General features: G+C 34.7%; 1 protein-coding gene across 7 annotated transcripts in view; it reads left to right on the forward strand.

Moving 5' to 3' along the window:
* Positions 1-27,708, forward strand: part of FOXP1 (forkhead box P1) — a 530,594-nt gene that overhangs the window by 142,020 nt on the left and 360,866 nt on the right. For 6 of the 7 annotated variants that reach the window (XM_032211522.1, XM_032211517.1, XM_032211525.1 and 3 more), the window contains exon 3: positions 21,038-21,102. The gene's annotated coding sequence lies outside the window, so the exon portion shown is untranslated. Of the gene's footprint in view, positions 1-15,229; positions 15,371-21,037; positions 21,103-27,708 lie in introns of those variants that run through there. The other variant, XM_032211520.1, reaches the window with a different exon arrangement.

Raw genomic sequence — 27,708 nt, forward strand, 5'->3', positions numbered from 1 at the left:
AATCGGGCTTTTGAGCGCATGCCCCCCAAAAATAAGTCCCCCCAAAATAAGCCCTTCCTGAAACTATAGCAACACAGCAGCAGCCATGAGCTGACCATGCTCGCCACCTTCTGCACCTCAAAAATAATAAGACCTTCCCAAAAATAAGGCGAAGTGCTTATTTCAGGGCATCAAAAGAAAATAAGAAATAACCTGTCTTATTTTCAGGGAAACAGTGTAGAATAACATTCTGTTCTATGTTGGGAATAATTTTTTAAAAACGAGTAAAACCAAAAGAATAAAACCATGCTGAAGATTTTAAACCTAGTGAAACATCTGCAGGAAAATAACCAAGTTCAGAAAGCATCAGAAACTCCATAATAAAACCAGAACTGCTTGTATTATAACAGCTGTTGAGAATTATAATAATTCTAAAATAAAAAAAACCCAAGGCAGAAATGAAAATGATGCAGAAAAGGGCAAAATACAATCAAATGATTAGAAAACCTTCCAAAAAGGTTTTTTTTTTTAAATTTTGCTTACAAAAATGGCTAGCATGTGAAATTCCATGATGTACACAAATTGAGGGGAAAATATTCCCTTCTCTGAAAATCTGTCATTATCTAACAAAATGAAAATCATGGAATATTCATAACAAGTAAAACAAGACCTTCTAAAGGGTACAATGAATGACATGCAGTAACCAGTAATGGTGTAGCATTAATCATCACCTGGACATTTTTTAAAAAGAATGAACATAAGAGTAGAATATTGCTGATACATCAAACAAAGAATTGTCTTTGTATTTTTTTAAGTGGCCAAGCCATGGGTCTGTATGAGTTATAAGTAAGAAGTGGAGATCTCTCCTGCAATTGCTACCTGGAGACAAGCTATCTTTAACCAGAAGGCAATATGGAAAGTTCAAGACTAGTAGACCTTAACAGAGCTATCCTTCATCTAATCTTTTGAGAGAAAAAATCCATGCATGATTTCATGATGATCAATATAAGCAATATAAATTATTGCAATTAATATTTATAATACATATTCTGTACAATATAAATTATTAGGGACACATTGAGTGAATACTTTTGATACTATGCACTAAGCAATATAAGAGGACTGGGAAGATGCTAGTTCTTGGCTCAGTGCTATAAGTTGATCTGTTCTTAGCATTTTATTGGCCCATCTGAAAATTTGCTGTTTTCTTAGCATCCTCACTCGGTTTTCACTTAGCAATTACATGAGTAACATTCTGATCCTTTTCAAATATGATTATTACTAGGATACTCTTCTTTAATATAAATATATAATTGGGATTTTTCAGCAGAATGTTATCACTTTTCATTTGCTTGCCCTGATTATATTTACCATTTTAGTGTCTATTCTTCAGTGTTGGAGATAACAATTGGAGTTATTCACTGTCCTTTTTTGTTTTGATCTCCTTAAATATTTTGATGCTACCAACAAACATGGCCACCTTGCAGCTCATCTATAAACTCATTTATGAATAAATTAGAAACATTGGGATCCTAGGGAACCCAATGTTACTGTCCCTCCATTGTGAAAATAAATCCCAATACATGCTTTCTCCTTTCTCTTTTGTTTAATCAGTTCCTTTTCTATAAGTGAATCCCTTTTAATTTATTCAAGAGCATTTAGTGAAGGACTTTGACAAAAAGTCTTTTAAAAGTCTAAACCATTGGTTCTTAACCTGTGATTTGCGGACCCCTTCACAGGGGGTCCTCGAAGACTTGAAGAAATGTAATGATTTAAATCTTGAATTAGGTCTTGAGGGTCCATGGCCATTGACCTTGGCTGCAAAAGGTATTTAAAGGGGGTCCATGGTGAAGAAAAGGTTGAGAACGACTGGTCTAAATGATCACATTTACCCCCAGAGTTATGAACGTTCAGCTACTTCTGAAAGAGTAAGGAAAAACATTTAAATTCAAACGTGATTATTCCTTACAAATTATGTCCTTGAGTGTGCTTAATAATTCTATTTTTAATAAAGCTTTTTATTTACGCAGAATCGATGTGATTTCTTCGATTAACTCTGGAGTTTTCCTTTTTGACTTGTTACCTTGCCCTCTTTCTAGATTCCTGATGTAACTACTGCTCATAGAGACATATTTTTTTCCTTTTAATCTCAAATTCTGAAACAAACTGATTACATTTTAAAATAAAAAAATGTTTTCATTTGCTCAGTAAGTTTGCTAGATTTTGTTAACTGCTCTATTTAGCTTTTTGTGCATTTCAAATGTATTGTATGGGTTTTTTTCTGGTTACTAATCTATTTTCAAAGGACGTGGTGGCTCAGTGGCTAAGACACAGAGCTTGTCAATCAGAAAGGTTGGTAGTTTGGTGGTTTAAATCCCTAGTGCTGCATAATGGAGTGCACTCCCATTACTTGTCTCAGCTTTTGCCAACCTAGCAGTTAGAATACTTGTAAAAAAAGTAGAAAAATAGGAACCATCTTTGGTGGGAAGGAAACAGTGTTCCGTTTGCTTTCGGCGTTTAGTCATGCTGGCCACTTGACCATGGAGATGTCTTCAGACAGTGCTGGCTCTTTGGCTTTGAAATGGAGATGAGCACCGCCCTCTAGAGTCAGGAATAACTAGTGCCTATGTGCGAGGGGAACCTTTACCTAATCTATTTTCATAACCTAAATGTTTTTCATAGGCTCAGTACACACCTTTTCCAGAGTTTAGTTTAAAAACTGTTAATGTTAACAGGATAATTTCATTCCAGTTTAGTGGAAACATTTTCCCCCATGTGATTCATTGGTCACAAAATGCCTTCCCTTTCCTACTTTCCCATTCAACTCATCCACAAGTTGCAATACCTCAGTTCTACTTATCTAACTAACCTAAGTAGGTAATAGAGAAATAAAGAATCTTTGAAATTCTACCCTCCAAATTACTATTTAGCAATTTCAAATTGATCTCCATGACTCTGCGCAGGATTATTAGGCTGTCTAGATGATCAACATTATCCATAACTTTTTATAGACATATAGACATATAAAGAACTGTCATGCGCAAATAACCAGGAGCATTCATTGAGTTCAAAGCATATAAGATTATTATTGCAACCTCTAATACAAGAAACTAGTCAATCTAGTAGTCAAATCTAAATTGGCACTAGGGGTCAGTGGAATTCATTGGAAGGGACATTTGGGACAATGCAATCTGTAAACTGATCACATGTTTAACCCGTCAGCCTCTTCTTATCCAACAATACTTATTCCATACATCCACCATTTAATCATCTTTGTAGTTATAATTATTGATTCATTCTCTACGCCAAGCTTCAGGGCCCTGATTGGATGTTTTATGGGAGGATATATTTTTTCAGCTCTTATTCCCTTCAAAAGGATTATTTCTTCAGCATGACACCATCCTTCCCCAAGATCTAATTTTCTATGACAGAGTAGGGATTGTCACTCAGAAGTGAGCCTACTATATTATTTTCCCCCATCTCATCTACCAATCTTTTTACATCTCTTGCTTCTTGTCAAATGAACTACTTCGGCCTCAAGGAAATGCACTTGTTGTCCTGGGAGAGGCAGGAGTTTGCTGCAATTAGATTTATCCCAGAGACAGATTATCCTATTTGGGATACTTAATGGTTCCAGCTCTTTTGCTGGCTTTATTTCCTTTATTTATTGTTTAGCCACCCACTTAGCACATGACTCATCATCAAATAACAACAGGGTGCATCACCAAATAATAAAAATACATTCCATAAAACCACAAAATAGAAAAATATAAAAACATTACCTGCCAGGAAGAAGCACATCCATTGTTTCATGCCAATGCCTGAAGAAAGAGCCAGGTTTTCAGTGCTTTCCAAAAGGCAGGTATGGTCAGGGTGAGCTGGGTCGTAGGGGGAACTATAGAAGCTTTCTGCCTCCATAGCTGATCTTCTTAATTTAGAAAATTAAAGTAATCCTGTTGACCTTGATTCGTTGAACAATTATCTAACAGTTAACATCATAGCATCCTGCAAAAACTTGTCTTAATTCCTGGACTTTCCCTCAAACCTTCCCTTCCCCCAATGAAATCTCATGTAAAACTACTTGTTTGTTCAGGCTCTTTGTTGTAGCAAGTTCTAATTTCTAGTTATAACTCCTTGTTTTGCATCCAAAGCTCTGCCAAATTTATGGAACCAAAGTAGGTTTTCAAGAAATATTAGGGGATCTTGTAGGAGACAATGAACAGATGGAACACAGTTGATTATACTTCAAAGTATGGACCATTTTAATTGATATTGTCCAAAATCACCTAGTTTGCCCCAAAACTCTATTTGGGTTGCAACTTAAAAATGTATATATGATTCTTATATTTATCAGGAGAAGGAGGAAGGCTTTAGACAGCTGACATTATAGGCCATTACAATGTCCAATGGGGGGAAAAATGAAAATGTAAGTAAAACACATCTAAAAGGTACCATACCCCTGACCTGTATCATTTTTTCACCAGGAATTAATTAGGCATTTTTTTAAAAGACTCAAAATTATACAAATCTCAATATTTTTGCTTTAGAGGCAGATTTAGCACATGATAACTAATTACCACACAAAAAAACCACAAAAAGTGATTTTTTTTTCATGGCATACAGTGCAATTTCAGGTACTAAATCGAAACCTGAGCTCTTGTAGTATTATAATATGATTTAAAGTAGCAAAGAGACCAGGTATCCTTCTGCAATACTTCGAAAAGTAGTACATGCTACCGTTTAATTGAAAGAAATCTGAATCACTTGTAAATAAAAAACTGAAGTATGCAATGGTTTGCTACCCTGCTTTCCACTATGCCAGCCTCTCCCTATTGTGATCATGGTGTGCTTCAAAGCTTGTATAGTTTAGTAGTTAAATAACCATGTTATCTGAAAACAAATTCTTCTTACACAGTATGAACTGATGAGACATGTGAGAATGAAAAGTGTCGAAAGATTATGAGCATGCCCTTTCTCTAGGAAACATCTTCACTTCTCAGTGTTAAAACTTCTTGTATTAAGGAAAAGGATCTGATTAATTTTCTATTCATTCAATAAGACCATTGAGACACTAAGAACCCCACTCTACAAAATCACTGGTTACGGTTAATAAGAGAACTTTTAAGGGTAGGAATGTTGGAAGTGAGCCTAAATACTCATGTTCCATGTGTTAAATCCACATGTGACCACATGTAGCACTAAGCAGTCTAAACCCTGCTAAATGTAGGAACATATCAACTTTGTTTTAGCTTCAAGCTTTTCGGTTGCAGGAAAAGGCAGGTACAACCCCTCTGGTTGAAATTAGTGATCAGAAATAGCATGTACAATGCCTTTTCTGTTCATGTAGTAATTGCTCATTATATGCTGCTTAGCAACTTGTAATTATTCCAATGTGACACTTAGCTGTTTTTATAGGTTTACTAATTGCACAATGCTTTGTATCCTAAGTAGTCATCCATGAAACAAAGGTATCTTCCCATTTAAAAATGAAACCAAGCTTCCCCAGAGGTTTTTGCTAGCACAAGAGAAAGAGGAAATAAGTGTATTTCCCCCTACTCTCTGTAGGTCACACATAGACATATGCAGGTGCTTCCTACAGCAAATTTTGGTAGGCAAATGAGGATATAGGACATGTAGAAAAAGTGTACTATTACTGTTTCTCTATTTAGGGGATGATCTGCTGGTTGAAGCAAAGTTCTAACTAAATTTATTTTAATTTTATTTTTAAATTGTATTTCATGTAGGCCTGATGCAGCATTAAGTTTTATGTAGTTTGTTTTGTGTGGTGTTAGTATACCCCAAAATTGCTTGAGCTGACACTGCCTTACTGAAGAGGAACAATTCCCGGTCGAGGAAAGTATGGTCTTCCATTTAACACCATACTGCAGTTATTCTTCATACTGCCATATTTCCTAGGCTATATTTAATACCCAAGTTACCTTGATAAGTTAGATGTTATATGATCAGAAGCTAAAGTAGTTCCTAGTTCAAATTCTAGTTACTTTCAAACTCAAACTAACATTTCTGGTTTCAGTTTCATGACTGAACCAGGAAGGGAAAAGCCAGGATAAGAGTATGCAAACCTAAAACTTGGACAGTTTTGATCACATAATGTCATCTTCTGAAAGTTTTGAGAGAAAGAAAAAAGCAGAAATCACATAGGTGGGAAGGATTGGAAATGATTAAGAACCAATAATTTTACACTGAAACAATATAGTAGAACACCAAAAATACATTTATATGTAGGTGAATTTGAAACGGACACTGAACTGTACAATATGTCAATTCGTTTGCAAGATACATTTTAGTATTATTTTGATTTTTTTCCATAGAGCTTCATAATTCGGAGCCAGGTGTATTATTTTTATTTATTTTAAATAAAATTTATTTTATTTATTTATTACATTTATTGGCCACACACCTTATCAGTAAAGAAATTATTATTTCCTGAAGTGACTAAATAGGATGGCATAGAGCCGGGGCAAGTAGGTGGGCCCACCTCACCTGTTGCTTGCCACTATCAGTTTGCCCAAACCAGTCCGAACACTACTACTGATGCTGACATTATATAGATTTTTGAGTCCTTATGGGAAGCATATCTCCCATAATCCTGTCTTATTGATGGATAATGTGCAGCTAAAAGCAGATTAAAAGGCAAAGAAGAAGATATTAAAACATGACATAGCATACAGAATGACACAGATGGGGCTAGGAATACTTTGCCCTTTTCTCCCTGAAATATTTTTGTTGTAATCTTTTTTGTGAATCAGGTGAGGTTCCACAAACCCAACTACCTTGTGTCTCATTGCATTCTATGAAATGATTAATTTCATATATATCAACACATTGTAGTTAAATTGCTATTTTGCTTAATTGGACAGTGAAGAGCATCATATTTCAAATTCTTGTGAAAATATTCAGATTCATAGTGACAATATGTGAACAGAATTTACAGTCTAATTCATACTTTACTTAAGGGTTCCAACTGATTGAATTCTTCTTCTGATTTAATTTAGAATTAATTTGGTTTATGTCTGAGTGTTTTATGTTTGGAAGATTTGGTGGGTTGCATATCAGATGATTCGTTTTCTCCAAATACTTCTGCCACATTTCTTCCTTGAAAATGTTCAGAATATAATGTAAATATTTCATCATGTTAGTTCCATTCCAATGACACAAAACTAGAAAAATGTCTGAGACATACAGCAAATGTGGGGTGCTACTATGAGTATTTTACCACAAGTACAATATTTGTGGTTTCACACATCTTAAGCCACATCCACACAGATGATTTGCTTTGCTCTCGTCCTTCCCAGAGCAAGAAAAGTAAGATATGGCACATATTTTGCTGCCCTACAATCTGGATTTTCAGTGCCCCCAGAATGGGTATGTGCTGACTACTTTCTATAAAACTTCAATATGTGAAATTGTAAAGAACCATAATAGATGCTTTCCTAAGATCAACAGCCTGTGAAAATTCTCCTTCAGATGCCATGGATAACACTTTGGTTACTTTATGCACTTCATATTTTGTTTTCTTTTTACTTACCTTTTATTCCATATAAATGATTGAAATTTCTTTAAATTTCTTAGAACTATGTGTTGACCATATTCCCATTAGAAGGCAACAAAGAATTACTGTGTTTAATCTCTTTGTTGCCATCTAGGATAATCTAATGTACATTTGAGGAAGGGTTTTTTTGGTGTGGAAACTAAGTTATTCGAAGAACATGCTATGAAAAAAATGAGGAATCAGAGATTCCTGGGTGGTGGCTGACGAGAAGAAAATTCATGGCCATGCAGGATGCAGAAATAGAAGAGCCAGATTGATTTCAATTATTTAATTAGATTTACAAGGCTTCCCAACTCAAACAACATGACTCTGGATGGCATAGATCAGTGTTTTTCAACCACTGTGCCGCGGCACACTAGTGTGCCGTGACATAGTGTAAGGTATGCTGTGGGAAAATTACTTTATATATAGTCAATATAGGCACAGAGTTAATTTTTTTTAACATTTTCTAATGGTGGTGTGCCTCGTGATTTTTTTCATGAAAAAAGTGTGCCTTTGCACAAAAAAGGTTGAAAAACACTGGCATAGATCACACACAAAAATTAAACAATAAAACTGTTCAATGAATCAAACAGTAAATATATATTTACAGTATATCTCAATTAAAACCTCACTTCTAGAATCAAACTCCTAAAGCTGTTTCTCAGCCCAGGATTGCTATTGCTAAGTGATGCGAGATGACATCTCACTTTACGTCTGCTTCACTTAATGGTAGAAATTTCAGTCCAAATTACCATTGTTAAGCAAAGACTATCCTTAAATATAAATATACCTATTAATAAACAGGTAAATGAATGAAAGGCATCAGATTAATGTTGGCGTACAGGTGTTTTTGTTATATCGGGCTGATCTCAACAAAGTAATTAGGATTGAACCTGATGAATAATGGAAAATCCCAAGAAAATCCCAAGTATTAGATTTGGAAGTTCAGTAGCACATTTCAGAAGAAGATAGTGGCAAAAGATTCTCTTCTTATTTCCAAGAAAACTACAAGAAGTCTATGAAATCACTAGGATTGAAATTCAACAATAAAGAGATATAGATATAATAGAATAAATAGGTTATGTCTACTAAATTCATACTAATTTCATACTTCAAAATAAGTGGAGAGATTCTTGATCTCAATTAAAAATACAGTGACCGTTTCAATCTATCTTTTCTCTCTACAGTTTACCCTGTTCCTCTCCCCCAAAAGACAGTGCCATACCCTATGTACAATTTTGGATTTGTAAAAATCTTGTTTTCAATATATTTTGAACTGGTTTTCTTTCACCATAATGGAAAGGTTGAGAAATATTGTTTCGTGTGTTCAAAGTTGAGGTTTTTAAACTCAATGCTGAGTTTAAAAATTGATTTGCTTTGTCAATATAAGTTCATAGGTTTTTGTCCTTTTCTTTTTCTTCTGCTTCGTTCCTTTATTTCTTTAATAAAATATATTTTATTATATATTTGTATACACACAAATGTGTATAATATATTCAAGTTCTCCTGATCTGAAATGGGCCAGCAGATGCAGATTTTGGCATAAAAAGTTGAAGGGGTGTGTGTACATAATGTGATGAAGACATTAAGGAAACCTTAATATAGATTATTGAAAGTATGATAAATGTTTTTTATGTTATCCAAAATACTGAAATTTGTGGAATTTAAATGAGGTCTGTGAGGGTTAGGAAGGGGGCTGTTTTTGTAACTGAATATTTAACTAATACTTAGTGGATTTGCTTATCAATTGACCTATCAAAATTTGCATATTACTCTTACTTCTCGCTGAAAGCATATTATGCTTCATTTGCTAGAATATATGAGTAATAGTGAAAAATTGATATGTGTGATTTACTACATGTCAGTTTGATTTACCTCACTTACCAATCATAGGTCAACATAGAAAAAATGCGTGTACCACCATTAATCTTTTGTATAGATATTATTAATCATGTGTAGTTTTTAATATGCAAGGCATTTCTACTACTGTTGCTAAAATAATTCATTATTGTCCTCATTTTTTTAATGGGAATTTATCAACAGAAAATACAATCTAACCTGGGCTATAATTTAGCGTCTTTTGCTATTTTCAAGTATGTTTACCAGCAAAGTTAGTGATCTTTTCATTGTTGCTGAAATTCCTATAGGCTTCAAAAGTGACTTTCTATGTGGCATTGGAAAGAAAGGACAAACCATATCCATTTATCCTGATTATTCGGATTGATGCAGAATCATCAGTGTAGTTCATGAGTGCTTCCTGAAACAGATTTAAGGATTGCATTTTATAAAAGTACATGAATCTATTGTTTGAACTCGTATATATCCTAAGTAATGAGCATATTTGTTTTAAGGTTCTGGGTAACTTGTAGGCAGCAGTGTTGTACTGAAACTGTTAATTAATAATTCAGTCCTCTTTTTTCTCATAAAATAAATGAATATTCTTTCTTGAGACAGATATTTTGATAGTTTTATTTCCCAAGTAGCAAAAATGTGGATCTGTATATGCTGGAAGGAGAATCATTCTTCTGCCAGAAGCAGACGTTCCAATTTTGGGCCTATTCCATTGGCAAAATCCCCATTTTAGTTTTATGCCAGTTCACGAAGGATGGGATCAGGCCTTTATTTGAAGCTGAAAGCACTTGATGTGGAAACAGGAAATGCACATTGCTAACCTTCTAGAAATATGTGTGACTATTTTCAGTCATAAATCAGTTTCCCCTCCTCCTAAACAATGATGCCATTGTACTCATCATGTCTGATGAGTTCTTGAAATGTTATAGTAAGTCTATCTTCAAAACATTATAAGAGGATAATCAGCTGCTTTAGAAGGTCCCCATCTGGAGTATAGAGTTCTTTTACTGAAAGATGTTTTGCCTTTCTGAGATAGCTCTCACATTTCATCATCTGTTGTGCAGAGATGAAGTGCATATGAAAAGTCAGTGACTCTGAATCCATCTGTTGTTATTATTTTCCACTGATAATTGGCTCGAACAATGAAATGTCTGTGTCTGTAGCCTTTGAAACTATATACTCTGTTTATTTTGTGGAGGTCCCACTCTCCTCCCTCAAAACTCTGGATCTTTTTTATGTGATTTATTTCCTAACAACTATATAGTCAGTTGAGCTTCTCTGGAAATGGTAATTTGAACATTTGGATCTTCATACAGATATCTCACTATTCACCTAAAGAGAATCCTGTGGAAAGGAGAAGAGATGAGCAAATCCAAAATACAATGATATCTACTTACATATTGTGATTTGTTTCATTTTTCTTATTCAAATATTAATTTTTATTCCAACATTTATTAGCCCTGGAATTGGAAACCATCTATAATTGTGTAATATGTTCAATTGCATTGTGTTTGGTGTGATATAGAACATTAATATTGGATTTCGCTAACAGCACTCCCCTCCTCTCCCTCCCTCCCTCCCTGCCCCTCTCTCTCCCTCTCCCTCCCTCCCTCCCTCCCTCTCACACAGACAAACACCACCACCAGCTAGAACTGCCAAAACAGTCATTAGAACTTCCATAGAGATTTTTAAAAAAGCTCGTACATAGTGATAGACTGATTACATTTTGCTCTGTATTTTATTTCATCCTGATTAGATCTCTTATCTGCCACCTTATTTTAAAGGTCAGTTCAGTGCAAAAGTAGTGAACATTAGAGGTGTTCCTGGAATCTTCTTGATAAGGGTTTTAAATATGCTTTGTCAAATATTATTTTTCCTAAATTATCAAGGAAATAAATTCCAGCTTCTGGATGCAAGAAAAGTTTTAAATAATAATCACCACCACATCTGTGGTCAGTGAATCTGGATGTAAAATTTCCTCCAATATCTTCCAAGACATAGAGGAATTCTCTGATAATTATCAAGGGCAAAATTCTCCCTTTGGGATCACTATAGTATTCCTACGGAAGGAATGTTTCGAAGTTTCGAAGTATTCCTACGGGGGGTGGGGGTGGGGAGAATGTAATGATAGGCGTTCCTTCATGATGTCCTCTCTTGGTATGTAATAGAAGCCAAGGAGCTTCCAGAGCCCTGGATATATGAGTGTACAATGAAAGACAGAATATTTGTGCACAAACAGTTCTGGCTCCCAATATTTCACAGATTTTCTATCCATGAAATAGCAAGAGAGCCTCTAAAATAAACATTAAATGTATAAAAGCCACTAAAATATACAATGAGAGAAAATCTCACTTTCTACTAGCACTGATGATTACCTAGCTTGGATAATGAAATGTCTGCAAGAAAACAACCAAGTGAAGAAAGGACCAAGGACCCCTCATCTGTATAAAAGCACCCACATTTTTTCGATCAGCAGAACTTCCATTGATCTCTAGCCTTTTAAATGAAAACAAGTTTGATTTTATTCTATTATTCTTTTACAAAATATGGTTAATACATGACTTAGCTTAAACATTTTTTTAAATGTCCAAACTGTTAAAATTTGTCCTTATTAAATATACTGTCAGAAGAAAGTTGTGGGCTAAGTGAGCAGCTGAAACAATTTTCTCTGCTCTCCTTCACTATCCTTTCTGCTGATTGTCCCCATCATGATCTCTCAACTAGAACAGGTTAGGAGATAATGCAGAGTGATAGAGCAGAGTGTGGGAATCTATTTTGCTGGCAGATGCTATTCCTTCAGGGAGAAAAACAGTTTGATACAACCCTTGTGTTTTGTTGTCCTAAAAATGTAACAAGAAGATCAAAAGAACATGTTCCTGAAAAGTCGTTGTCATCCCCATGTTGCCAACTCAGAGTGATTTACTTGATTTTTTTCCAGCATATAATCAGTCCTGTACATTATTGTTGCTATTATTATCTACAGTATTAAAATTGTACATTAGCAAATCATTCAGACTCTTATAAGAAAACCTCCAGAGTAATGAAAAAAATACATTGATTTAAACCACAATCCTAATGTACTTCCTCTAACACAATGTGCTTATAGGTAGATTTCAGGGTGTGCATTTTTATCTATTGATGCAGAGGTGGCTGTGCAGTCATAGCCTGGAAGTGTAGAATCCACCACAATGACACTGGGCATACAAAGTACAGAATAACAACGTTGGAAGGGACCTTGGAAGTCTTATAGTCCAACCCCTTGCCCAGACAGGAGACCGTATACCAGTGATGGTTAACTTTTTCAGCACAGTGCCGAAACTGGAGTGTCAATGCATATGCATGCGCACCAGAGCGCTGGAACCTGGAAGAGATCTGCTGGGTGGTGTACATGCATGTGGTGGCCAGCTGCTCTTCCCAGTTCTGTCATGCATATGTGCGCCGTCCAGCTGGTCTTCACGCACAGCCCTTCACCTGGCTGGCACACATACGCAGAACAGAACCCGGAAGAGAACAGCTGGCTGGTGTCCATGTGTACTGGACCAGGTGCCCGACATGAATGTGCACAATGGAACCTGGAAGAGCAGCTGGCGATGGCGTCCATGCTCACAGTGAGGGCTCTGTGTGTCACTTTTGGCATGTGTGCCATTGGTTCACCATCACGGCCCTATACCATTCCAGACAAATAGCTGTCCAATATCTTCTAAAAAGCCTCCAATGATGGAGCAATCACAGCTTTTGCAAGCAAGCCATGCCACTGATTGTTCTTACATAATCTTGCACAATTGTAATAAGTTTGAGTGTTTTGCTGTGATGCTGCTCAGTTTTCTATCAGTTTGTAGTGATGTCTGTCTTAAAAGCTGGTGAGGGCTTCATAGTAAAGGGCTCACCATTGGATTGGGTCAGCAGCTGCACCACCAGCTCCTTTGGCTGGATATCAGAGTGTGGTTGGGTTTCCTTCACACTTAGAGTACTTATAGTGTTCTGAAATTCATCTTCATCTAACAATATGAAGAACAAAAACTTAATAAGGATGGTGAGGAATTATTTTCAAAGTGCTGTCTAGAGGGATGTACTTTCCTGAGCTTCTGGAAGGTCATTTTCAAGAAGACTGTTCCAAGCAAGACTCTGGGCTGTTCCAAGCATAGAATTCAAGACTCTGCTCCCTTCACCTCATGACACATGCCACTAAAAATAAATAAATTATACTGTTTGAAAAGTATGTAGATACAGTGATTTTAAAAAAAATTGGCCAATGTTTCAAAGTTGTATCATTCATATATATTGAACCTATTGATCAAATGTCAAATTTTCTTTATATATAGATGATGAAACTTAATTGCATTGGAAATACATGTACAACATTATCCTATAAAAATTAAGCAGGTCAGAAGTTTTCATAGCAAGAGGACAGCTAATGTGTGCTTAAAATTTGATTTCTATTTGGTATTCCCATTGAAGGTGACATAATTTATTCCATAGAAGTGAAGAATAAGGAAGAAACACATCCAATGTGTAAAAACTCTGGATAGTAAGGGACAGAAAGTCATAGTCAATAATATTCACATAACTTAGACTTGGAAGAAGAGGGAGTCAACTATTCTCCAAGGCACCTGAGGGTAGAACAAGAAGCAATGGGTGGAAACTAATCAAGGAGAGAAGCAGCTTAGAACTGAGGAGAAATTTCTTGACAGAACAATTAATCAGTGTAACAGCTTGTCTCCAGAAGTTGTGAATGCCCCAACACTGGAAGTTTTTAAGCAGATGTTGGATAGCCATTTGTCTGAAACAATATAGGGTTTCCTGCCTAGGTAGGGGATTGGACTAGAAGACATCCAAGGTTCCTTCCAACTTTGCTATTGTATTAGATATTTCCTTTATTTACCTGAGTCCTTTATTTGGTTTACTATTTCTTGCTTCCTTTCTACGCTTTGCATAAGGTTGCTTAACCTGGAACAGATAAATAGCATAATGGATATGTATATATGTAGAATCAGTAGAATTGAACTTTGGCTGGATTTTGCCCATACAGTTTTACAGTCACAAAGATTCTGAGTCATATGTTTGTTTTTAAGTATCACATTTTCTTCCACCTCCTTTTCCACCAAGTAGAACAGCTTAATAGAAAGTAATGGATTTTTAAAAAATATATATATAACGGATGCCTTTCTGGAACATTTTATGCAATAAAAATAATTTGAGCATTTGAGCAGCTTGAGCATTAAAATTGTTACTTACTGATTTTGAAACAGCTACCAAAGAGGAAGAAAAAAAAATCCTATTTTTTTTCTCCACATATTTCAGGGTGTAAGTTGCAAAGTCCATTTTTGGAAATAAACAGTATAGTTGTCAACACATTTGCTTGGGGGAAAAAACTTTTGAAAATATCACAGGAATCTACTTTTAAAGTAAGCTTGCTTAGCAGATCAAAACCTATAATTCTGATGAATTTGGGGTTTAATTAGAGAAAGTATTTCTACCTACAGGTTCTTTTCTGCATGTCTGTCTCTTTGTCTTCTACTGCTTTGAAAGGTGTGTGGGTGAGGAAATATTTTCTTTTGTAAAGGCAACTCTCAATTTAGTACTTAATATTATTCCTATTTATTAGTTATTATTGCTGTTCTTTAGGAAAGGATTGCGTGTAACTGCGTGATCTTTCAGCCACCATCTCTATTAAACAAGCTGTGCAGCTTGTGAGAGATCAGGACAGGTAGAATGCACAGCAGGCGTCTGATTTGAGCCAGTTACTCATTTGCTGAGTGTTTGTGTTTATGCAAAGGGGCCTCTTCCTGCATATTTAATCTAGAGTAAGGCAGTGGCTTTTGTTGTGTTTAGACCACATACCTTCACTTCTTCCTTACACTGCAGCCAACGTTGAAGCGGAGAAAGTCTGGGTAGTTAGAAGTGTGCCTATGGTGTTTCAGGATTCTCAACTTTTCTCACTTGGTTGGGAATTACTGCTACAGTTCAAAGCTTCTTCATTAATGGGTAAGTGTATACTGTCAAATGCCACTTCTTGTCCACTTCTTAACTAACTGTTCATCATTATTTCTTAATTCAGGTTTTAAAAGAGCCTTAGTTTTAAAGAGTTAGTTGCAGCCGTTCAGATTGCAGACTTAGCTCTTCTGTGTTCTTCCCTTGCACAGAAAAATAGCAAAGCATAACATGGCTTTTTTGGAAACTGTTAAAGAACATATTTAGCTTGCTTTTTTTCCTGATATGTAAGTTGTTTGGATGATTTTTTGTTTCCTGAAAACTTTTAAAATAGTATACAACATAAGTTCTCGTTCTCTCTCGTTGTCTCTCTCTCTCTCTCTCTCTTTCTCTCCCCCCCCCTCAATTTCTGTGTGGGAAATTACAGAAGGAATCTCATTTTTGAATTCTCAGCTAGACTCCTCAATTTTTAGTAAGGATTTGTTTTATGTGCAGTTTGTAATTATTATTTTTTTGCTGATATTAATAGCACACTAGAGAAGTTAACTCTGATGCAAGCAGTAACAGAGCTACAGCGTAGGAAACCTGTTTATACAGGGGACAACAGGGGGGGTGGAGGAAGATGACATCGCTGTTGCTTCTTCATAAGGGGCAAAATCTGCATAATGGCATCCTACTTTTAACTGTTTACAAAAGCCAATTTAAAGATCGCTTGCTGTTGCTTTTTAATCAAGACAAAATTGCTGCAGCATGTTATTTTATCACTTGTGCGACCAGACCATTTCTAACTGAATCTGGTTCAGAAAAGAATAAAAAAGGAATGGGAAGAAAACATATGATTGAAATGTCTGAGAGGAACCATGCCATCGTATTCATGTTACCTGGAAACTTTCTTTTAAGACTCCAGATTCAAAGGAAGATTATGTGTCCTGGTGTTGTTTTTAATGAGAAAATGAAAAATAGCTAATCTTTAGTGCCTTGCATGGCAATATATTCTAGATGTAGTGAACATAGAGATATTACTCTTTGGATCAGAAATAGGTGTTTAGGTTACCAATTAACTATTTCCTTCATCTGAGTGACTCTTCTCAAACAGAAGAGTGTGCTGTTCTACCACATGTTGCAAGTATAAGGATCTGAATAAAATTGCATCAGTGTTATTAAAATGTGTAAAGACTTGCTGGGTTTTTCTTTTTTTTTAGTGCAGAATAACACACAAACTCAGGGACATTTTATTAACAATAAGATTCCTAAGTTTTTTTTAATAGCAACATTGTAAATAGCTTATCTAGTTGTAAATGTATTACTTTTATAGTCTCTTTATGAGGAAAAAGCACCTCAGTCAAAGCGCCTTATGTGATTAGCGCTATTGTATTCTTAAATTTTGATTGATAGAGATAATAGTTTTCACTTAAAAATACAGACAGGTACTTTAACTTTCCATGACAATAGCTATTTGCATTTCTTTTATCTTTTTGTTTAACATTTGTGGGGGTTGGGACAGATTTGATTATTAACTCTTATTGCACACTGTGGTAAATGCTAAAACAAAGCTTTTGTTACAATTTCAAAGGTACAAGAGCAAATATTGTTTTTATTGCTTCGGTGTTTAAAGGCAGTAAAGGGATACCTCAAAGATAGTTTCACATGACCACAGCCAAGGTTATTGCTTTGCGGGAAGGTAAGAGAATAATCTGCCAATTCTGAAAATAAATAAATAAATCCTAGGCTTCTACGTTATGGGTCGCCTGGAAGCAGAAGCAAATTTGCCAGAAAGACAGGAATACTAGAAAGTTCTTCCTTGTGTAACGTCCCTCTTCCTCCTTAACATCAAGAGTGAAACTGTTAAATTCACTGGAATTTAAAAGTGGCTGGAAGAGAGGACTGTACAGCTTTATGCAATAAAATATTCATGCTATGGTATTAGACATATTGGTAGAACAATAAAATGTATATTGTGTCAAAACCTGAGAACAAACTGGAATTTTAATATAAGAAAGGAATGTATTGGATATGTCAGCAAATGTATTTATTATATCAGATATCACATACACTGTAAAGCTGAAACCTAAAAGCTTATATCATACAAGTTAAATCGAACCTTTACGGAGTAAATTAGAAGTTTTTTCCCCCTCTTGTTTAAAACTTGTTTTAATTTTAATAGAATCGTTAATGGAATAATTCTAACACAATTGCTATGGGGTTGAAGATGGTATTAATGGCTAGATAGTACAAGAGAAGGAAATGTTTAAGATTTATTACTTGATTTCCTAAGAACTGTCAGATAGGTGTTTAGCATATCTTTTGATTGCATCGTTGATAACTTTTAGAGAATATATTGTGGTCTTTCAGACTTCCACAAGGGTGAGCTCTGATGTATTATATTAAATCATCGAAAATAAAAAAATCTACTGAGAAAAATACCTTTTAAGGGTAGTTCAGTGTGGTTGCATTATAAACAAGATTTATATTTAAGCTTTCTTTTAGCTATTATTTCTCAAATAAGATGACTTAATCCTGCTCTGAAAATTATCACTTCAGATTTGCACGAGAACAATGTAACATATTCATGTTTACTTGGAAGTAAGACAAAGTGTGACATATGGGATTTGCCTCTCATTAAAATTTTCAGGATTACAGTTTAAATTTGGATACAATCTGAAATAGATTGCTAGGAAATGAGCACAATTAAATATAAAAAAAGGACTGATGTCACTGAATTACACTATTATTGTACTCTGTATAAAATAATTAAATATTTTAAATATATAATTCTATTATTTTAATACTATTGGTTTTTTTTTTAACACAATCATCCAGTATTGTCACATTTTCAAAATTACAAAAACAAAGAAGGGAGCCAGTCATTTTATCATTGACTTAAGTGAGAGAAGAATCTGATATAATTGGGCAAATGCTTCAGCATTACAATAATTTTTCATGCAGGTTACTTTACTTAAACATGGTTCTTTTGAATTTAATTAGGAGACTCCCATTTTATTATCTTTCTATCTTTCATTTACATTTTATCATTTCAGTATACAATGTGCTTTTATAAACTTTATGTTCCTATACATAATGTTGCTTTCAAATAATTTTAGGATATTTTATTCATTTAAATAACAATAGGTAAGTCTTGACCAAACACATTTGGGTATTGCTAATCATCTAGATTCATTTATATTAAGAAGTAATAGTGATTTATTTTTTTTGTCCCAGTAGCTTTTGAAATAATTGATGAAGATATCCTTCTGAATTATTTGCTAAGATTAGTCTTTAGGGGCAATATTGTAATACTGTGATGGTTACAATTTTTGTTGTTTATTTTTTTCTAGAAGAATGTTTTAGATTTTTAACACCATGACCGTTGGCTTTGATGTTCTATTTTCCATTTTTCCCTTCTGTTATTTTATACTGAAAACTGTTCAGGAAAGTTCTCTAAAGCTTCCTTGTGAATAACCATGAAACAGTGATTGCTATTTGACCCTAATCCTTTCCCACCCATAAGTCCAAGGAAACTATTACTGTAATACCTTTTCATGTTGCCTCAGTAGTGGGTTGTTTTCCAGGACGTAATGCTGTTTTTGCAAGCTATGTTGAGTTTCCCAGTTTCTGAGTAAGTTTGATCTGGCAACAGTTACTCATACCTAAATCGTATCATATATAGATTACTACAGTATATAGGACCCTGCTTGTAAGAATATATGGAAGCTACAATCATTTCAAAAGGCAGCCACTATTAAGTGATGCCCAATATAAGGATTGTACTAACCATTATGTTTTGTGCTCAAATCTACTACTTTCTATTGCATTATGAAATTGTCCAATTAAAGTGTATCTAATTTGAGGAAAGCCTATTCTTCTCCCATCCCTACCCACAATGGCTTCACTTTTCAGAATATCAAAAGGTCCTTCTCCTGTAATGTTCTGTGGATGGTCAACTAACTCTAGTCTCTTTGTTATTGGATTGAAAAGCTAAGTCACATCATGCTAACTGGCTTATTAGCTTAATCTAGTAAATAGCTGCTTTGTTTGTTTGTTGTGTTTATATACTACCAGATTCAACAGAGATGACTCTTGGTGGTTTACAATATTAAATTATAAAGACAAATAAAAACTTAAGCAGTGATAAAAGTGTTAAGTAACCCCATTCATTGCTTGAAGCAACTCTAATATTTTCCAGAAGACCAGCAATGAGGATACCAATCCATTCTCAAGAAAGTCATGTAGCAGAACGTGTTAAGGCAATGGGCTAGAAATTAGAACAACATGATATCTAGTCATACCTTAGGCATGAAGCCAAGTGAGACCTTGGACAATTCTCTCTTCTCGGGGCAGGAAGAAGAACTCAGTGGCAAACCAATTATGAAATCTTGTCAAGCAATGATTTGTCCAGAGAGTTGCAATGAGTCAACAGCAAATGACGATTACACTAATAAATGGGTAAATATTATTTATTTATTAGTGTAATCATTATTTGCTGATTGGTTGAACCCACATAACACATTAAGTCATAGATCATATTTAACAACTACAATGGCAAACTTTGCTAAGTTAAAAGGAAGAGATGGCAGCCAATATTAGAAAACTTTCTGTATTTCTAAAATGAAGATGGAATTATCAGGAGATGTATGCATTTAATATAGGTCAATTGCATATATTTATTTGTCTTATCTAATTAAAAAAGGTAAAACAAAGATTCGTAATAAAAAAAAACTGGGGTATGAAATATATATCAAGGAAAAGGTGATAATATGCAGGTAATATCATATTGCATGTATTATCAAAGGAGGCCAAGCAAGGAAATATTACCAGGCAAGTGGAAGTCAGCTTATATCTTATTAGATATATTTTCAATGAATTAATAGAACGGCCCATATTTAATTGAAACAATTGTACAGTAACCAGATACTCCCTAAATTTTATAAAAATTAAATGTTTTGCATTCACTGTATTGTACTTGAAATTAGTACTGTCTGCCAAGTAACCTAGAAGACATTTTATATTTAGTCAAGATACTATTATTAGTTTTATCTTTGTGGCAAATAAACAGTTTCTAACTTAGACCCTGAAGAAAATGGCCGAACATTGTGTTTTTTAAAAGAATTACATTCTTTATGCATAAGAGAGAATGAGCACTTTACAAAAAAGGATGGGGATAATCAATTTGTTGTGTAACTCAAAGCAATAATAATAGTTATAATAAATAAATAATAAAAAATATAATCTGGGGAAGGGTAAACAAAAGCAACAACAACAAAAAGAACCGCTGTAATGATAAAAAAATAAAAGAATAAAAAGATAAAAGAATTAGATTCGGTACATGGATACAAAGAGATGAACCCAAATGTAACCGTATCTGTGAGAACAAAGGAATCAGAGTAATATATTCCTTAAGTAAAAATAAATGGCTAGCCAGCAAGATTAGGAAACTTTGCGCTAAAGAACAAAGTGGGTCTCATCTTCAGAGTTTTTCTTTGCTCCCAAAGACTGTTTTGTTTGCTGAACAAAGCTTCTCAGCGGCTGGTACTGATAACTGTCTATCTTGTGACAGTCAACTTTTATTAGCTCTCTCTGAAAATCATTCACCATTAAACACAGTTGGATTCATTTGTTATTTTGTTTACATTTGCCCTTGTTAATGGTGCCAATGAAAATATCTTTAGTGTTGTCACTACTTCTGATCAGCCAGACTCATTGTGGTAACCATTTTGTCCTTAGGGTAAGAAGAGTGACTTTTGGGATCTGCTGAACCTGAAGATTGCTTGACAGAAGTTTCTGAAAAGGTAAATTTAAAAAAATCCATATTTTTTTCTTACTTGGTTTTTATTGCATTTTTACCTTGCTGGTCTGCTTGTCCATAAAAGCACTTCTTCACACAGACATCTACAATGTTTACATTTCCTGACATTCCTATCTAGGAATAAAATGAGAATGGGAGCGTCAGTATGATAAAAATCAAAATTAATAGACTATCCTACAACTGTATTAAAATCATACTTATGCTGTGGAATGCTGTATATGTTTTCAGTGAAAATTTCTTCTTAATGTTAAGAGTAGTCGCCTTGCAATTCACTCCTTATAAAACATTATAAAAGTTTTGTTGTTATGTTTAGTTTATATTACGTGTAGACTTTGTCATAGGCTTGATTGGTAAGCAAGTTTGTTAAGTTTGTTATGAGATATGGCAGAATCTTTTCCTCTAAAAGAAGCAGTGAGTCGGATGGTTGGGTTGTACTCATAAAAGAAATATCACTCACTCATTTCAAGCAAATTTACACAGGAGAATAGCCTAAGGCTGAAATCCATGGAACATTTGATTCAAAGTAACTTTGATTGAAATCAAGGAGACTTAAGATCTCAGGTTAATCTTGTACAATAGGTTGCTTCCTGCGGTTCACAACTATTTTCAAAAGTTCTTGATGAGAACCAGAGTGAAGCTAATTTTGCTTTAGAGTATTCCTGTTTCTCTCTAATTTTGGTATACTTTTAAAATCTATTTGTGTATAGGTGTGCCTCTTGAATAGTTAACGATTAATGTCTTTGTCTTGGTAATGGTATCAGCGCTGTGTAAAGAAACCTATAGTTTTTCCATCTTAGTACATGCAGAAATATTTCCTTTAGGAAACACTATCTAAAAGTAAGCACTGTTGTTGTTGTTCTGCTTTACATTGGATCTTAATATAATCTGAAATGCGCCTGAATGTAGACTATATGACAGGAGAGACCATCTTTGGAAGTCAGTGGGAATATGGATATTTTATACAAAAGGTTTTCCGGTGGCTGTGGTCAGACAGGAAACATCTTTTTACCAGAATAAAAGCTGGTGAAGTTACTACTTGACATCTAATAGCCTTTAATATATTTTTTTCACCATACTTTATCTTTAACTTGTTCAAATAAATGAACAAAAAACAAGGAATTTGATAGTCAAACAGGGATATGTCCATCTGGGCCAATGTTGTCTCCTTATGCTACATTATTATATATTGTTTTGCATTACAAATGTACTATTCTTCACTTTATTGTATTATACTGTTCTTTCTAAAGGGGCCAACCATTTATATATTATATGATATTTGCTAAAATTCAATTGTAAATATAATTTTTATAATATTAAATATTTATTTTGAAAATATCTAAAACAATCTATTTATCTAAAGACCAAATGCAGGCTTGCTGCTTGTGTTTTTATGTTGAGAAAAATATTATTTCGAGAGCTGTTTCTTCAAAATAATATGATATGGTGAGAGTTCACAAAGTCGCGTTTGCATTATAAGAAAAGTATGATGCATTTATCAACCCTGTTTTGGTTTACATTATCACTCTGGTTAAAGTATTGATTGATTTAATTGTTGGTAAGTGACATCAAGGTTTTCAGCAGATTTCAATAGAATTTAAACTATTAATAAGTTCAATAAATGGAATATATTTAAAATCACCTGTAATTATGGAATGAACAATAAAGGTTGACATACAATAAGATATTCAGAAACCACATTTATGATAGTTTCCATTTTGCACTAAAGGAACCACTTCGAAGTACTATTTCCATGTTTGACTAACCATGAAACTTAGATGATTCAACTTGAGTAAATCTCTATAGAGCAGAACAAAGAAGCCAGAATGGAGGAAAGTGCAGTTGCTTGCTTTACACAAGTGTGTGTTTATTTCTTTGATGTATGAAAGGGAAAACACTGTCAGAAAAAACAGTTGACAAAATCTTATCTTCAAGTCTTTTCATTGCTATCCATTGCCACTGTAATTTAATGTAAATTTGCTGCTGGCCATCTTCTTTTTCTTTCCAAGCAGGGATGATAGGAGCGTGGCAATGTTCAGGGCACCTTCATACAATTAAAGCACATGAAATAATTATGTACAGTCCTCAACTTCAACAGTTCATTTAGTGACTATTCAAAATTACGAGGATGCTGAAAAAAAATGACTTATTACCATTTTTCACATTTAGCATCCCCATGGTGATGTGATTAAAATGTTTAGCAACTGACTCATATTTATGACAGTTGCAGTGTCCCAGGCTGTTGTGATCTCTTTTTGCGACCTTCTGTCAACCAAAGTCAACGGGGAAGCCGACTTCGGTTAATAACCCTGTTACTAACTTAACAATTGCAGTGATTTACTTTACAATTGTGGCAAAAAAACCATCATAAAATGGGGCAAAACTCACTTTACAAATGCCTCACTTAGCAACAGAAATTTTGGACTCAATTGTGGTCATAAGTCGAGGACTACCTGTATAGACACAGAGATGATCATGCTGTAGTCTCATTCTCTTTAGCTGTGCATTTACTAAAATGTTAGCATAGTCTCTGTGTGAGGCAGAACTTGGAAGAAGGCATAGAACTGAAGAGGGCAGTGTTCATGATGTAGCTCCATGACTGTGCTGAGAAAATAAATACACGAAGGTGCCTTACACAACATCATTAATGCCTCTTCTTGTGTAGTAGCTTGTCTAGGTTTGTGACATATTTCTCCTCCTCCCAGCCTTCTGAAAAAGCCAGATTCTGAATCTGGTACATTGTAAATACAGAATGAGATACAACTCATATTAAACTGGTATATTAATTTCTGTCGTCATGCATTCCCTTCAAATCCTGCCAGGATACCTCTTGTGGCAGGAGCACAATGATGTAATAGACAGAAGGAATAAGGAGGAAAAGCCACAACTAAGGCAACAGTCAGATAAAGTTGGAAATGTTAAGGAGGAAAACTTAATTGGACTAAATGGTGAAGGAAAGAGAAATGAAGCAGGAGACAGACTTAAAAGATTCTCCCATTCCAGTGATTTATACCGTTTATAAAATAATCCGTATATAAATGGACATCACGATACCCACACAGTTTAAAGAGGCTATGTTATTGGTGTAAGGGAGAGGAAAAACTGAGTTACAACAGCAAAGACATAGCCAGGAACTGGTTGATCATAATCTGTTTATGAGCAATTTCCAAGTCACGCTAAAACAATGTCCATAATATGATCTTGAGCTTACACTCAACGTTTTCAAGGAGAATATCAGGAATCACTTTGAAGCCCTGGAGCTCATTCATATGGAACCACAAGAACTGAGGGATGAAATCAAAATAAATTATTAAGGATGAATATCAAAAGGGACTGCCAAAGAGCAAGACACGGAAGAATGCTAACTGTAACAGGTAACAGGTAACAGATACTGAAAATTGCCAAGAAGAATAAAAAAAAGCCAAAGCCAATGAAAATAAACAAGAAGAAACTTACCAAATAATTTTTAGAAGAGACCAGAAACAGTATTACAAGCAAACATCTATGAAGACATTTAAGATCGAAACAGATAAGGAAAAACAACTGAAGTTTCCAAAAGTCAGAAGGAAGTTCCATTGAACCACATTGGACAGATATAAATTGATTAAAAAGATTAAAGAAAATTGAATTTCAAAATTGAAGAAGAAATTTCAATAACCTATTTTATGCTGATAATTCTATTCTGATAGTTGAAATGATCTATGCACTCCAGTAACAAAGGTCAAAAAGCACAGAAAAAAACTGAAGGATTAAGATTGTAAACTAATGATAACAAGTACAGCAACCAGTTTCATGGATTGATATTGAAGGCACTGAAGTGATAGAAACCTCCTCTGTCTGTTTTTAATCTTAGTCCAGTGTTTGTACAACTGTGCTTTAGTAATGAAATTCAAGGAGCATGGTGAGAAAAAATGAGATTAAGATTAAATATATAAATAAAGCCAAACTAATGACAACATGTAGAGCAACCAATCTTAGAACTGACAATGGAGAGACACTGCAATAGTGAAGACTCCTGAGAATATCATAGATAACCAAAGAAATGAATGGCAGAACAAATCAAACCAGAATTCTCTCTTGAAGTAAAAATGACAATTCAAATTATCTAATTTTGTCTATGTTCTGCAAATATCCAACTGCTTCCAAGAGTTCATTCTGAAAAGGTATAAAGAAAGAAAAGGAGACCATCACCAATATTAAGAATAGACTAAAGAGAAAGATGAGGGCTAATCATCCCAGTGAAGGCCTACACCTGCTTGGTTGATACCAAATTGATGACACATAATCAGTCTTTCAGTTTCCTACACATACACTTTGTTCACGTCAGTACAGTGTATAAAGCCACAGTGAACTTCATTGTTACAATGATTGATTTGGTTAGAAGTGTAAAATTCGAGCCCATTTGTCAGGAAATGTATGGATGCTGCTAAGGAAATAAATACTGTTAAGACAGTTATTGAGGTTTTTTGGCAATTTTTTAATGTATTTTGGGATGGAAACACTATGAAACCTTGCCACCAAAATTGAACCCAAAATTTATGTTGCTAAGTGAGAAATTTGCTAAGTGAGCTTGCCCCATTTTATGACTTTCCTTGCCACATTTGTTAAATGAATTACTGCAGTTGTTAAATTAGTAACATGGTTTAAAGTGAATCTGGCTTTCCCATTGACTTTGTTTGTCTGAAGGTTGCAAAAGGTGATCACATGCCCTGGGACACTGCAACAGTCATAAATGTGAGTCAGTTGTCAAGTATCTGAATGTAAATCACATGACCATGGGGAGGTGCTGCAACAGTCATAAGTGTGAAATATGATCATAAGTTACTTTTCTCAGTGCATTGTAAATAAGTGAACTAAGTACTGTCACTGAGCGAATTGTTGTAAATCAAGGACTATGTCAGTGGTGGGATATGACTGGTACACCCCAGTACCAGTGCCTGCTGGGAGCACCAGGTACCATTCTGGTACAGTGCTCTGGAGGGCCCACCACCCGCCCAACTCCTTACCGCTATTTGAGCCAATTGGGGCATTTGCGCACGCGCACAGAATGTATGGCTCCTGTGCAATGCTCCGCCGAGCAGCTGGAGCGTCGCAGGCAGTGGGTATACATGCGTGCGTGCATATGGTTGGCTCCCTGCCCTGTTGCAAGGGGATCAGGAACCCACCACTGGACTATCTGCACAGTATATTTATCAGCAAAACCATGAAAGTGGATAGAAGTTCACCATATATTTAAATGTAACTAATACAGAATTATTTTTTCCATTATTCTAGTTTTCTGGCTTTTCATACTTAAAGTGTACAGAATTTTAAACTTACATTTGAAATTTCACAAGATGCCCGCAAACTAGCAGTATGAACTAAGATTCCAGATTGCATTTTTTAAAAGTGTGCTTTTTTTAGTATAAATAAAATTGACTTTTGGATATATTGGCATCTTACCATTTAAGTCTGTCCTGTGCAATTTTTTAAATCTACATTACACTGATTTTGCATTTTCATTATTCTGTTTCTCCAGCCAGATGTTCTCAAAATAACTTAAATTACATTGCTTATTTTATTTCATTAGTATTCCAGTCTTCACATAATGTGGGAATAATAGAGCTGTTGTAAAAGTTATTTAGAATTCACAAAGTTGAGAAAAATTTGGTCTTTTCTAGATGTATCTGATTTTTACAGTATTAGTTTTACACCGCAACATTAAATACGAGTGTTCAGGAAATGATATGTGGATATTGCTTGTTTGCTTGCAGCTATACAAAATTCACTAGGCAATAATATAACAAATTGAATGTAAACAAGAATTATGAAAAATAGTGAACAAGAAAAACAAGAAAAAGTACAGCAAGATGTTGAACAGTAGTGTGAACCAGAGGAAAAATCCCAGATAAAGAAAAATACTTGGCAGTATCAAAATGCTATCGGAAGTACCAGATGAGCTTCATTATGTATTGGGTGAGGGAGAGCAAACCTAACAGACTAGCCAGTGAATATGGAAGGAATAAGTTAACCAAGTATTTTATAACACACCACAGTAATTCAAATCGGATATTACCAGAGCATGCATGGGTTGCTGCAAGATTATCTCTGTCCATATGGAGCTAATAGTTGTTGTATCAGTCTAAACTAATAAGAGGTTTTCAAAGCCACCAAAGGTAACAGTTTCCATAGTGATAACAATTGATTGAAAAGTAAAATGTGAATTTTTAGAGGAAATGCAACTCTTTCCAAAGTAAAATGAATACTTTCTAACCAAATATTCATTTACTTTTGTAAAGTTTGAAAGTTTATAAATAACAGTCTAATAATAAACTACTATAGGAATTCCTTGACTTATGACCACAATTGAGCCTAAAATTTGTGTTGCTAAGCAAGGCATTTGTTAAGTGATTTTTGTTCCATTTTACAAGCTTTCTTGCCACAGATGTTAAGTGAATTATTGTAGTTCTTATGTTAGTAACACGGTTGTTAAGTGAATCTTATTTTCCCACTGACTTTGACTGCCAGAAGGTTGCAAAAGGCAATCACATTCCTCAGGGACAGTGCACCTATTATAACCATGAACCAATTGCCAAGCATCCAAATTTTGATC

Source organism: Thamnophis elegans, chromosome 2, assembly GCF_009769535.1.
Source record: "Thamnophis elegans isolate rThaEle1 chromosome 2, rThaEle1.pri, whole genome shotgun sequence".
Taxonomy (NCBI): Eukaryota; Metazoa; Chordata; class Lepidosauria; order Squamata; family Colubridae; genus Thamnophis; species Thamnophis elegans.